The sequence below is a fragment of the Oryctolagus cuniculus genome, chromosome 12 (genome assembly GCF_964237555.1).
Source record: "Oryctolagus cuniculus chromosome 12, mOryCun1.1, whole genome shotgun sequence".
In the NCBI taxonomy this organism is placed as follows: Eukaryota; Metazoa; Chordata; class Mammalia; order Lagomorpha; family Leporidae; genus Oryctolagus; species Oryctolagus cuniculus.
The window spans coordinates 37,397,605-37,410,970 of NC_091443.1; the positions used below are offsets into that span (position 1 = coordinate 37,397,605).

At 39.0% G+C, this 13,366-nt stretch overlaps 1 long non-coding RNA gene across 3 annotated transcripts in view; it reads right to left on the reverse strand.

The window, feature by feature from the left end:
• Positions 1-8,520: 8,520 nt before the first annotated feature.
• LOC103351196 (uncharacterized) overlaps positions 8,521-13,366 on the reverse strand; it is a 63,657-nt gene continuing 58,811 nt past the window's right edge. For all 3 annotated transcript variants that reach the window (XR_007910219.2, XR_001795124.3, XR_007910221.2), the window contains one exon: positions 8,521-9,288. This is a non-coding gene — a long non-coding RNA (uncharacterized lncRNA). The remainder of the gene's footprint in view (positions 9,289-13,366) is intronic.

The following is a 13,366-nucleotide window of genomic DNA, read 5'->3' on the forward strand; positions in this document are numbered from 1 at the left end:
CCATAGACAGGAGTGTCAATTTGTAAAGTCAACAACAGGAGTCACTGTGCGCTTACTCCTCATGTAGGATCTCTGTCCTTAGTGTGCTGTACATTGAGGCTTAATGCTGTAACGAGTACTCAAACAGTATATTTCACTTTGTGTTTCTATGGGGGTGCAAACTGTTGAAATCTTTACTTAATGTACACTAAACTGATCTTCTGTAAAAAAAAAAGAAAAAGAAAAAAAGAAATTATCAATTCCCAACTTGACTCTCACTGGGATTAAACATGACAATAGGTCTGATCTGATTTCATCATCATTTAAAAAGGTGACTGGTATTCACTATAAATTGAAGAACATTGACACTAGATACAAAAAGGAGTTCAGAGAATGGAGAAGAGTAGAGGCTGTAGTTTTCAAGACCATGCAAGAAATAGGATTTCATTAATCAATTTGTCAATCTGCTAACTTGTAGTCTATTTGTAGGACATATTAATATAATCAACTTAGAAAGTTGCACGTTTCATTTTAAACATGGAAGTACCTTGAGGGCATTGAATGAAAGCTGTCTAATAGATATATAGATCTGTGGTTCAAAAGAATGGAGCTATATTCTGGTCACAGAAATGTCAAACTCTTAGCTTCTTGTTGATGACTTCTATTTTGACAACAATAGATTCTGCTGCAATGAAAAAAAAGTCAAAGGTTTAGCATAGCTATTATGTTTAATCAGACATATTGCGTTGGCATGAAGAGAAGTTTTGTACTAATCTAAAATTGGTGACCACACATCTGTAATAATACAATCAATGTACATCTTGCAAGAGTTGTTTTCCAGGGACTATATGCCTAAATAAATAAAAGAGTAAAAAAAGTGGAAGTTTAACGTGAATCAGGGCTATAATATCGCCAAATGAAATGAAAAGTAATAAGGTATTTGGAAATGGAAGCAATTGAAATACTAAAGTTATGGATGATGAAGTCTGACTTTATTCACTTCCAGAAGTGAAGCTGGGAGGAAACTGATTAAATGGGAAAAGAAGGGATGAAAAAACAGGAAGTGTCAGTGAGGTAAAAGAATAGGAATGGTGTAAGAAAAAAAAAGTAATGAAAAGATATGAGTTTATTTACAAAAGCAGGTGGAAACAACTTGGAAAAAGTAGAAAAGACTTGGAAAGAGCAATGCCTAAAGCTTGGGTTTGGGTGACTGGAGTTGAGTGAAAACTAAATCATTGGCAAGGATGCAGAGCATTCGCCCACACAGTCACTAAATGTGTAGGCAAGTGGGGGAAAGATGAAGACTTAGCCAAGCACCCAAGTCCTTGATGGACACAGATGGTGGTTATATAAGCCCTAGAATTGGATTTTCAACGTGCTATCCTGTGTAAGTTATCCTTGGGCAGCAGAAGTGAGCAATTTCAGGACTAAGGAGCTTCAACAACATTGGTACTTGCACAAGACAAGTACAAATACAGAGAATAAAACTTCTACCACTGACTAGTTGTGGTGAAATATTGTGCAGGAGAGAGCTGAAAATTTTGACTGAAATGAAGCACCCTCATCATTTGCCTGTTTTTTGTGCTTGTTCAATCTTACTCCCTTACTACCATAGATAACAATAAAATAAATTCTATATCTGATCTCTTCAGACAGTTTTTGCTATTAAACTTATTCAGAGATATTCAAATATGGAAAATTTGTAAGTTAGAACTGATGAAATATGGTGGAATTACATTCTCATTTTAATTCAGTCACACAGTGTATTTTGTTCTCTACAATTTTATATATTTCCTAATTTCACATGTAAGTATATAGCATTTGTATATGAATTAGGCAATATATACTTTTAATTTTTATTTTAAAAAATTATAAATGAATTATTTTCAGGCCAGGCTATAAACAATAGGCATAATATTTTTTTTCTTACCTTTTCCTTTCATGCTAAGAAGACTTTGATCTGCATAGCTTTAAGCTTTCCTTTTTTTGCTTCAAGTAGGCATTGGAAAATAAGCAAAAATATTTATTACTGGCCCACTAAATTGTAATCAATTTAGCAATTTGGAAACACTGTTAGTAAATTTTAAAAGCTATTTTTCAAAGTAGCAGAAATATGTGCAACATGGTACATGCTATAAAAATTCTGATTTATTTGTCATGTTCTCTATTTACCTCAATTTATTTCTGTTCACTAAACAAACATTTCTTTTTGTTTTTCTGCATAATTCTTGTATCTCCTTTTTATTATGTATAATAAGTCTTTCAGGTCCCTAGAAGTAGGTTCTTAAATCCAGAAAAATGTCTTTTGAGATTTAAAAATATGATGAAAGAAAGGGAAATTCCACGTGCAATTTAAATCTGTGAGAACTCTGCATTAACAAGTGCTTATGTAACAAGCTAAAAATAGCTGGCACACTGGTCACCTTCAATCAGCAAATGTAAAATATGTGAGATAATGAGATCACAAAGCAGCCAGCAGGAAAGGACACACAAACAAAGCACTTGGGCCTAATCTTGCCGGCACTGTTTCTGGATTGTTTTTTGAAGCATGTATTGACTGCAACATATTAGGAAATCAAGAAGAATACAGGCAGCGCTGTCTGCTATCTAAACACCCTCTCCACAAAACACAGCACCTCCACATGCATGTCCCTTCTTATGGTTAGTTGATACTTATCTAACCTCAAGTTTTTGATCCAGATCTCTCCTGGGTAGAGTATTAAAAGGGCTACTATGTCCAATTATATTTTATGTCTTTAAGTTTCCTTCTTTGTACTTAACCTGTCTTGGTTGTTTTCATGCCTTCAGGCATTAGCAACTGAGAAGTCCTAGCAATTCACATCAGCCCCAGGAGCTGGCAGTGCTACTGCAGATAGACCCCACGGGTGGTTCTGAAATGTTAGCTAACGCTCATTTCCAAATAGGCTTTAGACTGTTTCAGTACAGAAACAGCAAACCTCGGAAACTCTCTTTTTCTCTCTTTTATTCTATTTAGGGTATCAGGATAACCTCTCTGTAGCTTTCTCCCAATTCTTGTTTGCTTGCTTTGCTCCAGTCTCCAGCACCGTGAGATTCCTATTTTGAAGGGCCTGCCTCTCCCGACAGCTTCTCTGCTCTCAACCGCTCTAAAGCTTCAAGTAACTAATGAGGGGGAAAACCATTCCTTTTTTTCCTTGTTTCTTCTTATTGTTGTTTATTTTTAATTTTATTTTTTAAAAGATTCATTTAGTTATTTGAAAATCAGAGCCAGAGTTGGGGGGGGGGGGGGGGGACAGGGAGAGAGAGACAGAGAGAGAGAGGCAGGGAGAGAGAGAGGTCTTTCAACTGCTGATCCACTCCCCAGATTGCTGCAATGGACAGGGCTTACACAGGTCAAAGCCAGGAGGGAGTCTCCCATGTGGGTGCAAGGTCATGAGCACTTGAGCCATCTTCTACTGCTTTTCCCAGGCCATTAGCAGGAGCTGGATTGGAATCATAGCAGCTAGGACTCAAACCAGCACCCATATGGGGTGCTTGCCTCTCAGGTGCCGATTTTACCAGCTACACCATAATGCTGGCCTTTATTTTTGTTTATTTTTAATTGATACACATTTATGGGGAACAGCATGATGCTTTAATAAATGTACATATTATATAAATAGACAAATGAATGCATTTGACATATCCCTTACCTCACACATTTATCATGTCTTCAAGATGAGAACATTCAAAATCACCTTTTCTGACTATTTAGAAATATTCAACATGATATTATTAATAATAGTCACCTACTGTGCAATAGAAGACCAGGACTTATTCCTCTTATCTAACTGACTCCTTTCCAAAGCTTCCCACAACAATCTCTACTGAGGCCCGTGCTTGACTCTTAATCTAACCAGGCTATCACACAGGTCCCCAGACTTCTCTGCTCCACAATGTGTTTATTTTTTTCCCTCTGCATGAAACACCTCACCTCTCCCATCACCAAGGTGTCCGCATCCTGCAGTGTCTCCTTCCAATGTTATCACTTCTACAAAGGTTTTACTGGCTCTCAAGATGGGAAAATCCTCTCCCATCCCAAAACATTTAACTCAAACCTCTGTTAACGGTACCTATTATTTTTGGATTAATGTGTATGTATAACCCTTTTCCCTGCTGACTATAAAATCGCGAGGATGAAATTCATGCTTGATTTATCTTGTTGCATTCCTAGTAAGCTTTAAAGCCCATATTCATGCTTCACATACTTGCTGGCTGAAACGGCGAATGCATGATGGAAACGTCACCCTAACAGACTTCAGGTCTTCTTTGTTTCCTTGTATCAGCCACAGGCATTCGTTTCCAGATCTGCTTTTCACTAACTCCCGGGGCCTCTTTCAGGTGTTTTCTAGCAATGACATCAAAGGTTTCGATAGAAATTCTGGAATAAGGTTTTAAAACAAATTGATACAGCAGTAAGTGAGTGTGCACATATGTCTGGGTGTGTGTTCACAGAAATCCCGGTGATGACAAGAGAGACTAGGATTTCAAAAGTTTAGAACCACTTCCCCAAAGACAGACACTTCAAGCATGCTGTGCAGGCCAGGCATGACTTTTGCGGGAAAGTTAATTCTATGTGAACTCTGCCTCCACCTGTATCTGAAAGTGACATGACTAAGCACAGCTGGAAGTGAGTATTTCCCTTGGAAGGAACACATAATATTAAATTCCTCTGTGAGACAGATCTCAATGGCTGACATTTTAAATTGTCACACAGGAACACCTATAAGAGGTGACAACACTAATACTTGTTGTTTTCATTGCCATAGAAATTCTCTTACATATTGTACTCGTAAAAAGTATCTAGAAAAACATACCCAACAGTGTGTGTGAGTATAAAGATGTGGTATTAAGGAATTAGTTGATGTGACTAGCAAGGCTGAGAAGTTCCTAAATCTGCAAATGACAAACTGAACACCAGTAGAGTCAACAGTGTAGTTCTTGTCTAAGTCCAAAGGCCTGAGAACTCAGAGAACCAATGGTGTCAGTTCAAGTTCAAAAACTAGCAGAATCAAGATGCCAGGAGACCTATGCTTCAGTTTGAACTCAAAGGCAATTAAGATTGATGTTCCAGTTCAAAACCATCAGACAGAAGGAAATCTTTATTACTTAGCCTTTTTGTTGTATTCAAGTGTTTAATGGATTGGATGTGATCTGCCCACTTTAGGGAGGGTAATCTACTTTATACAGCCTACTAATTCAAACGTTAATATCATCCAGAAATACACCACAACACACCAAGAATAATATTTTCTTAAATTTTTACTTATTTGAGAGATAAAGAGGCACAGAAAAAGAGTTCTTACCTACTGGTTCACTCCCAAAATACCTACCAGGGCCTTCCAGCTAAAATGGAAGCTAGGAGTTGGTGAGTCAGTCCAGATCTCCCTGCAGGAACCCAATCACTTTGGCCAAATGTCTAGCCCAATCATAATGACACAAACAATCAACTATCACACTTGAGAAGGGCATATGTGTATGTTGCTAAATATGACAACGTGCTACTTAGGGATCATATGGAAAACTGTAGTTTCGCTAATTGACCTGTTTTAAGCACTCATAAACTTACTATTATATTTAAAAATACTATACAAAATATTCTGTTAAATGTAAACATAAAAGGAAAAGCATGATGAGGGCAACATTAAAAGAGTTTTTCAAGACGGAGTCAGGAGGTCATCAGGAAGTAGGACATGGGCACATCTCTAGCTGCTGCCTGGAAAGTGAATGTCCGTCACCCCCAGCCTTTGACTTCAAGCAACTGGAACCGTGAGAATAACTGGAAATTGCATTATTTCCAGTGGCTAAAGCTACTCAGGCGGTTAGCAGATTCTTGTCTTATGGACATTTCCATCCTGTTTATGCATTCTTTCCTTTCTCTTGTATTGGCCACATAGACCCTGTTCCTACTCGACATTTAGTAGCTCATTAAGCTTGCACTTTTCCTGCTTCCGTTGAAATGCTGATCTTAATCTGTCTTCTGAACTACAGTTCCCAAGAACCCAAGTGAATCTCTTTTTCTCTTAGAGTTTCTGAGTATGAATTGATCAACAAAAATAAAATCCTATAGTTATTTCAAGATCACTTGCTGATGGAAAGGATATGAACATTGTAGCCTAAAAGGTCTGGCTCCATAATTCTGACTCTCAGACTTAGTAATTATGTAATTTTGGCATTTTACTTAACATCACGGGAACCAAGTTTATTTATAAAATTGAGGTAAGAAAATGACCCTTTGTAAAATTTATGTTAGGGTTAAATGGGAGAGCACACATGCTCCTTGTACATAGGACATATCCAATGAATATAATTTTGCTTTTCAACATTTTCCATCTTCTGTCCTATGGTAGTAATTATGAGGCATACATCTTGAAGTCTGGAACAAATTCAAATGTTGGGCACAACAAAATTCTTTAGCTTATAGTTTTGTTAGGTAGGAAGTCAGTTATGAGCTTATGTGTGTGTGACATAAAGGCCTAAGGAGAAGACATTTATGTCCAGCATATGCTGCATCTCAAGGTCATCCCGATGGTGTTTCAGGGGCAGCCTGGTATTCCGTATTCACATCCTGCCCTGCCCTGCCTCCTTCCACCTGATAACCTGCCAGGTGGAAGTCCCACCCCTTCTGCCTGACAAATCTTCCACAATGTCTCAGGTGCAGCCCAGTATCTGCATTTCAAATACCCTGCTCCAGATCCCAATTCTCTAGGGGGTCCTGCCCACCCTTCCTCCTGTCTAATAACATTTGCATCCATAAAGTGCTTTGTTTCAGACCTTCAAGAGAGAAGTTTTTCTATTTACATCCAAAAAGCCCTTTGTTCCAAGAGGAGCAGAGGTAGGGAAGCAAGACCCATCTCCTTAAAAACCCCCAGCCTCAACTGGACTGTGCGCTCAGCCCTCTGCCTCTCTGCTGAGTCGCCCGCCTGGTCTGGCCAGGTGTAATCTCTCCACTCAACCATGTAACCTCGCTCCTTCTCCCCCACGCCAGTCCGAGCGACTGGGCACCCTCTCAGTCTCAGGCTCTGTCTGGAGAGGTGCCCATCCGTCCTTACGGATGTCCCTTCCCTAACAAACCTTGCTATTTTACCTCCCACTACTCTCTGTCTCACACCTGAATTCTTTCTTGCGCGAAGACAAGAACCCTGCAATTTCTCCGGTAACAGTTTTTGGTAGACACCAGAAACATAGCACTCTTATCAAATCAAGTATGTCAGGGATAAATTTTAAAATTGATACGAATTGACGTTGTGTACTTGTCCCATACAAAACAAAGAGATCTGAGTCTTTTTTGTGTTGCTATAACAAAGCATCTGAGGCTGGGTAACTCATAGACAACAGACGTTTATTTCTTATAGTTCTGGAGGCTGGGAATTTCAAAGTTGAAGGGGCTGCATCTGGAAGGATCTTCTTTTTATGTCAACTCACAATGAAAAAGAGAAGGTAAGGAGCTGAACTTTCATCAGGAATCCACTCCCAGGACAAGTAACTCACTCCCTTGATAATAGAATTAATCCATTTAGGAGGGCAGAGCCCTTAAGACCTAATCACTTTTTAGGTCCTGCCAGTCAACATTGTTGCACTGGGGACTGAGTTTCCAATACTTTAACTTTGGGGACACTTTCAGACTGTAGCAAGATATTACCTTGTCTGATATTTATTGTATTATATTCACTGAATTACAAATAGTACTTAGGGAGATTCTAGTATGGTACTCAGTATCTACTTTGAAACAAAGGCAACATAAAGAAATCTCTACTTGAAACAGAAAACGGGGAAGGGATTAAACTGATATTTTCTGCATCTGTGGTGTGCCAAGCACCAGTTAAAGCATCCATTAGTAACTACTCTTACTGCAAGCTCATGTTCTTCCCATGGCATCGACTTTCCTCAGGGAACATCTTATACATAATCTGATCCAACTGGGCTGGTTTTGTCTGGTGGTCCTCTTTGGTGGTGGCAGGAAAAGGTGCAGCACAGTGTCCTAGAAGATTCGGAATCTTATGAAGGGGAACGGAGGGATCTTGGGGGCAGAATCACAGTATTTTCCCCAGGCTTCTAGGTGAGACTGTGAGAACAGAGAAGTTCTTAATGTGAGTCCTGTGAGTGCTAAGCTCCAAGGCACACTCCTTGAAAAATGAAATTCTGTGGTCAATTTGGAAATCGGATACCAAATCACCCTTCTGGAAACAATTAGCATATTTGATGCAAATTAACATATTTAAGACTGACTAGGACTGGTGAGGAGGTGGGGGACACCATCTTAAAAAAAAAAAACAGCCCAATATTCCCTAAGTTGCTTGCTCTTGGGAACCGTTCTATAAGTAACTCATATTTTCTGCAGACAAATCAGATCATTTTATACTAAAACCTTTCATAGAGTATATTCTTTGTTTCAAATTCATGCATGCAAACTATTTGAATCGTTTACCTCTTGATTTTACAGAGTCCAATTAACCAGACTATTAAAACATTTTAGGCAAACATAAAAAATTATGTTTTCAGTAAGTGTCCATCTCTAAAAATGTAAGGATTTTTACAATTCAGAGTATTTAAACCCCCACATTCTTCCACTATTAACTACTTGAAGTAAAATCTTGAAGATGTCTTTTTATCAAAGTGTCAGAATAAAGCTGTGTTTGGTCTCTAATGCCGCAGCAGAGACTCTGGTTTTGTAGTATAGATTGTTGTAGACAGATGCAAAACCATCTCAGCACAAATCATGCTAGCATCTTTTGCTTTACATTCTGGAGCAACACTAAAATACTTAATGAAAGCATAACTAATGGCAGGTTATACAGTTTCCACTAAATAATCTGTTCTCTGCTATCTTTAAACTCTACTGCCTCGATTACTCAAACTTCCCTTCATCTTCTCATACAGTCTCTCATTTAATCAAGCCAGTGGAATAGAATACAATGTTCGACATGAGCTACATTTTACTTAAACTTTATTCCTATAATGTAATGACATTCTGGACTTTCAGAAGCTGCAGAGATAGTGTTTGGTATGTTTTGACTTCCATATAATATTTTCTTAACCAGAAGGAATTTATTATCTGCTACAAAAAAAAAATCAGTTGATCTAACATCTTGGAGGACATTCACTAAGCATTCATTGGGAAAAAGTCAAATGCTTTTCACAGATCCTGCTTTTAGGAAAGCCTTCTTCAGCCCAGCATCCTGGACACCATAAAAGGCAGTCTAGTAACATAATCGATAATATATTCATAGTTGGTCTGCATTTTATTATCACCATACACCATCACTGCTAAGCCTGTGTGATAAAATAACTCTGCAATGAAAAAATATTGTGTTAGTTTATACTCAAACAATTGTTAGTTACAATTGTTTATTAATGTAACCATCAATTTCAAATATAAACATTTTTATTTCATATCACTTAATAAAAACTATGTTTTATGTGTAAGATTATTCAGAGAATTCCCAGTTGATGTTTTTCCTCCAAGACTCAGCTATGTGCATTTAATTTGAGAATAAGTTTGTCAGAGATCTGAATTATTCAGACTTGTTATAGACTCAATTCCTGTCTCCAACCCCTGTGGTACTGAATATGTCTGCATTTAAGCAGTAAGTTGGAAAAAAAGATAATATAGTGATTATAAAGCTGTGTTTCTTCAGTTCTGTCATTCCATATACAGATCATTCACTGAATCTTGGAGATTTCACTCTTGTGGAAGAGTTTTTTCTTGTTTCTCCGTTTCTTTGAAAAGAAGGCATGAATGTAATTAGATAGCATTACTTTACCACTTCTTTTCTTTCTTGGCTTTAATATTTTTTTCTGCTACAATTTTTTTCTGGCCATTCTCATTAATATATGATTCATTTCATAACTATTACTAAAAATAACTTTGTCATTTAGAGGAAGTCTTGTTAAAAAGTCATCTACTCTGGTTGTCAAACATGCTAGGTAAGCTACTCTCCCATTTGGTGGGAGGTCTCATTCAACAATAAAGTCTTTTTAGAAAATAAGAGTAAGTAAGCAGTATGCTTCTTACATATAACAAGTTTCTTAAAACTGTGCCTTTTTGTACACACTTATATTATAAAGCATGAGCTAGGTTGTTTCATCTGGATGTACTCTTCCTTATAGAACATTTGATATGTTGATGTGTTTTTTTCTTTACAACTTTGGTCTGAGGTCTTTGTGATAGAGTTCAAGTGGAATTTTAGAGTATCTATGAAAGATCTTAGAAGAATATGTGTGAAATATTAAATGATACTGCTTTACACGTGGCCCACTCATATAAAGCAGGATGCAAAGTATTCTAAGGATGCCTCCTAGAATAAGCTCACAAATACAAAACACAGCACAGAGATGCAAGATACTCACGGGCACATCTTGACATCTGAGGAGTAGGAAAATTTCTTTGAGGTTATTTGGCATAGAGTTATGCAACCTCTGTAGATTACCAACCACCATTCTAAACATAGGTGAAACTTTTGGACCCTGTTTCCAGAATATTGTATGCATCTATACACAGCATAAACCTCTACAAGCTTTCACATAATATTAGTTTTACAGAACTCATCTTTATAATCTGTATTCAGAAACATAACCTAATCCTGAGATGATAAAATGACACAGGTGGGTAGAACAACCTTTCCTGCTTTCCTGGGGGCAGTCTAGTGCTTTTCGTTGAACTTCTTTATCATTTTCTGTATAATAGGCCCTTAAAACATTTGTTAAAATAAGACTATGCAACACATTTTAAATCCGGGAATAATCTACGTGATGCCAATTAATACTTGTTAGGTATTTCTCAAAAAATTTTGCATCTTGTTAAAATATTTTTCATTTAGAACTCAAGACTTTGGATAAGCATTTGAGGACGGACTGAGCCACAGTCTTGTCATCATTTATTCAGGGTGCTGTTTGCTAATTGTGAGAATTACTTCAGAGAATAAAATAGGTTCTCAGTAAATAATAACTGTTATTACAAGTTATTGTTGTCTTCACTAAGACAAGGAAACCCCTTAAAGATCACTTTACCTTTTAACAAACAAGACAGCTTTGACTAGAGCAGTGTTTTCTCCAGGGATGTGGCGCTAGCTCCTAACAGACTGCTTGTAAGAACTTAGCCAATGGTACATACATGCTCCTCAATCTCCTCTCTTACAAAATATCCCCACTCCGTGTCTGCTCCCGGGAGCAAAGCAAATCTTGACATCTGTATGCATAAGCTTTGTTTTCTCTCTTGCTAGATATTTCCTTCTCTCTCTGAATTGTTGTCTTCTGTCACCTTATAGTACCTAGCCCAGGTGATGGGGTATGTGTGTATGTTTCTACCATTTCTCTGGATCTCTTTTTATTGTTAGCTGATCAATTATTGATGAAAGTTTTGCAAGCACAAACCAAGGCTATCCAGGTCTTACATCCATAATGAAAAACTCTAACTAAATACAGAGACCAAACTCTCCCTATACACCAGAGTTTAGGGAGGCAAAATTGACCAGCTTTTTTGCTGAGGCCAGAAAGCTTACAAAAAATAAAACAGAATAAAACAAATTAAACAACAACCATCACCAATGACTGTGATGTGTGCACAGTTCCCACAACCCCTTTGCTGGAGATGGAGAGGAAGACAGAACTTTCGGGGACAATGTGTTAGAAAGGCAGGATCTCTTCTCTGTATCCCATCAACATTTTCATGGAAATAAAACAGCAATTTCCAAAATGGCATTGAAGTCTAATCTCAGAAACTGTATGTGTGTGAACTAGGCTGAGGCCATCTTCTCTGGACTGAGGGGTAGGCAAGATGAAAGAGATTGAAAGAAGAGCTACAAGAGGGTTGTCGAAGAGAGTTTCAGGTCTACTGTAGTGGCATGTGGAGCAACCAATCCTCTCTCCTCTGCCACCATACAGCCTGCAGGCATGCAAAATAGGCCAGAGGTGACGAATCAGGTGACGGTGAACTGACACAGGAGAATATTGACCCAGCTGGGGTCAGTGTTGTGGTGCAGCAATTCAAGCTGCTACTTGTGATGTTGGCATCCCATATCAGACTTAATGCACTTGGGAAGGCAGCAGAATTTGGTTCAAGTGCCTGAGCCCCTGCCACCCAAATGAGAGACCTGGATGGAGCTCCTGGCTCCTGGCTTTGGCCTGTTCCAGACCTGGGTGTTCTCTCTCTCTCTCTCTCTCTCTCTCTCTCTCTCTCTTCTTCCCACCCCTTCTCTCCCTGTCACTCTGCCTTCAAAATAAATAAATAAATAAATAAATAAAATGAATTTTTTTTTGACAGGCAGAGTGGACAGAGAGAGAGAGACAGAGAGAAAGGTCTTCCTTTTGCCGTTGGTTCACCCTCCAACGGCTGCTGCGGACGGTGCGCACCGTGCTGATCCAATGGCAGGAGCCAGGAGCCAGGTACTTATCCTGGTCTCCCATGGGGTGCAGAGCCCAAGCACTTGGGCCATCCTCCACTGCACTCCCTGGCCACAGCAGAGAGCTGGCCTGGAAGAAGGGCAACCGGGACAGAATCCGGCGCCCTGACCGGGACTAGAACCCGGTGTGCCGGGGCTGCAAGGCGGAGGATTAGCCTAGTGAGCCGCAGCGCCAGCCAAAATGAATCTTTTTTAAAAAAAGTGACCCAGTGGCAGAGGCAACAGCTTTAGAATTAATAGCTCGTAGAAAGTAAACCAACCCTATCTTGTCTATTGGAGAACTTTTTAATCAACACATGTATATGTATTTTATGTATATTATGTATTTTATGCCCCACCATAAACCTTGTAGGCACTATATCATTGAGGTGTCCCTTTCTTGAAATATTTCTAAGATTGAGGGAAAAGATCTTAACTCTCTAATGCTCCTCTTCAAGTAATCAATAAATGCCAATTGTTATCACAGCTGGGCAAATATTTCCAATGCATTGTTAACACTCAAATACAAGTCCCTAGGTAGCTGGATGATTTTTATGTCAGATGGAATAAATAAATGTAACCTTACTATGTGTACCAGACAGTAAGTGTTCAACATATATTTGGTGCATGCATGAGTAAATACACTGGACTAGGCACCAGAATGTAACACAACCAGTAGAAGTCTGACTTAATATCAGGTTTCCCAAATTACCCTTTCCTTAAAGAGGTTAAAACCAAAGGGGTGGGGCCGGCACTGTGGCAAGGCAGGTTGAAGCCCTGGCCTGAGGTGCCGGCACCCAATGTGGGCGCTGCTTCAAGACTCAGCTGCTTCACTTCTGATCCAGCTCTCTGCTGTGGCCTGGGAAAGCAGTGGAAGATGGCCCAAGTCCTTGGGCCCCTGCACCTGCATGGGGGACTGGGAAGAAGCTCCTGACTCCTGACTTCGGATCAGTGCAGCTCTGGCCTTTGCAGCCATCTGGGAAGTGAAC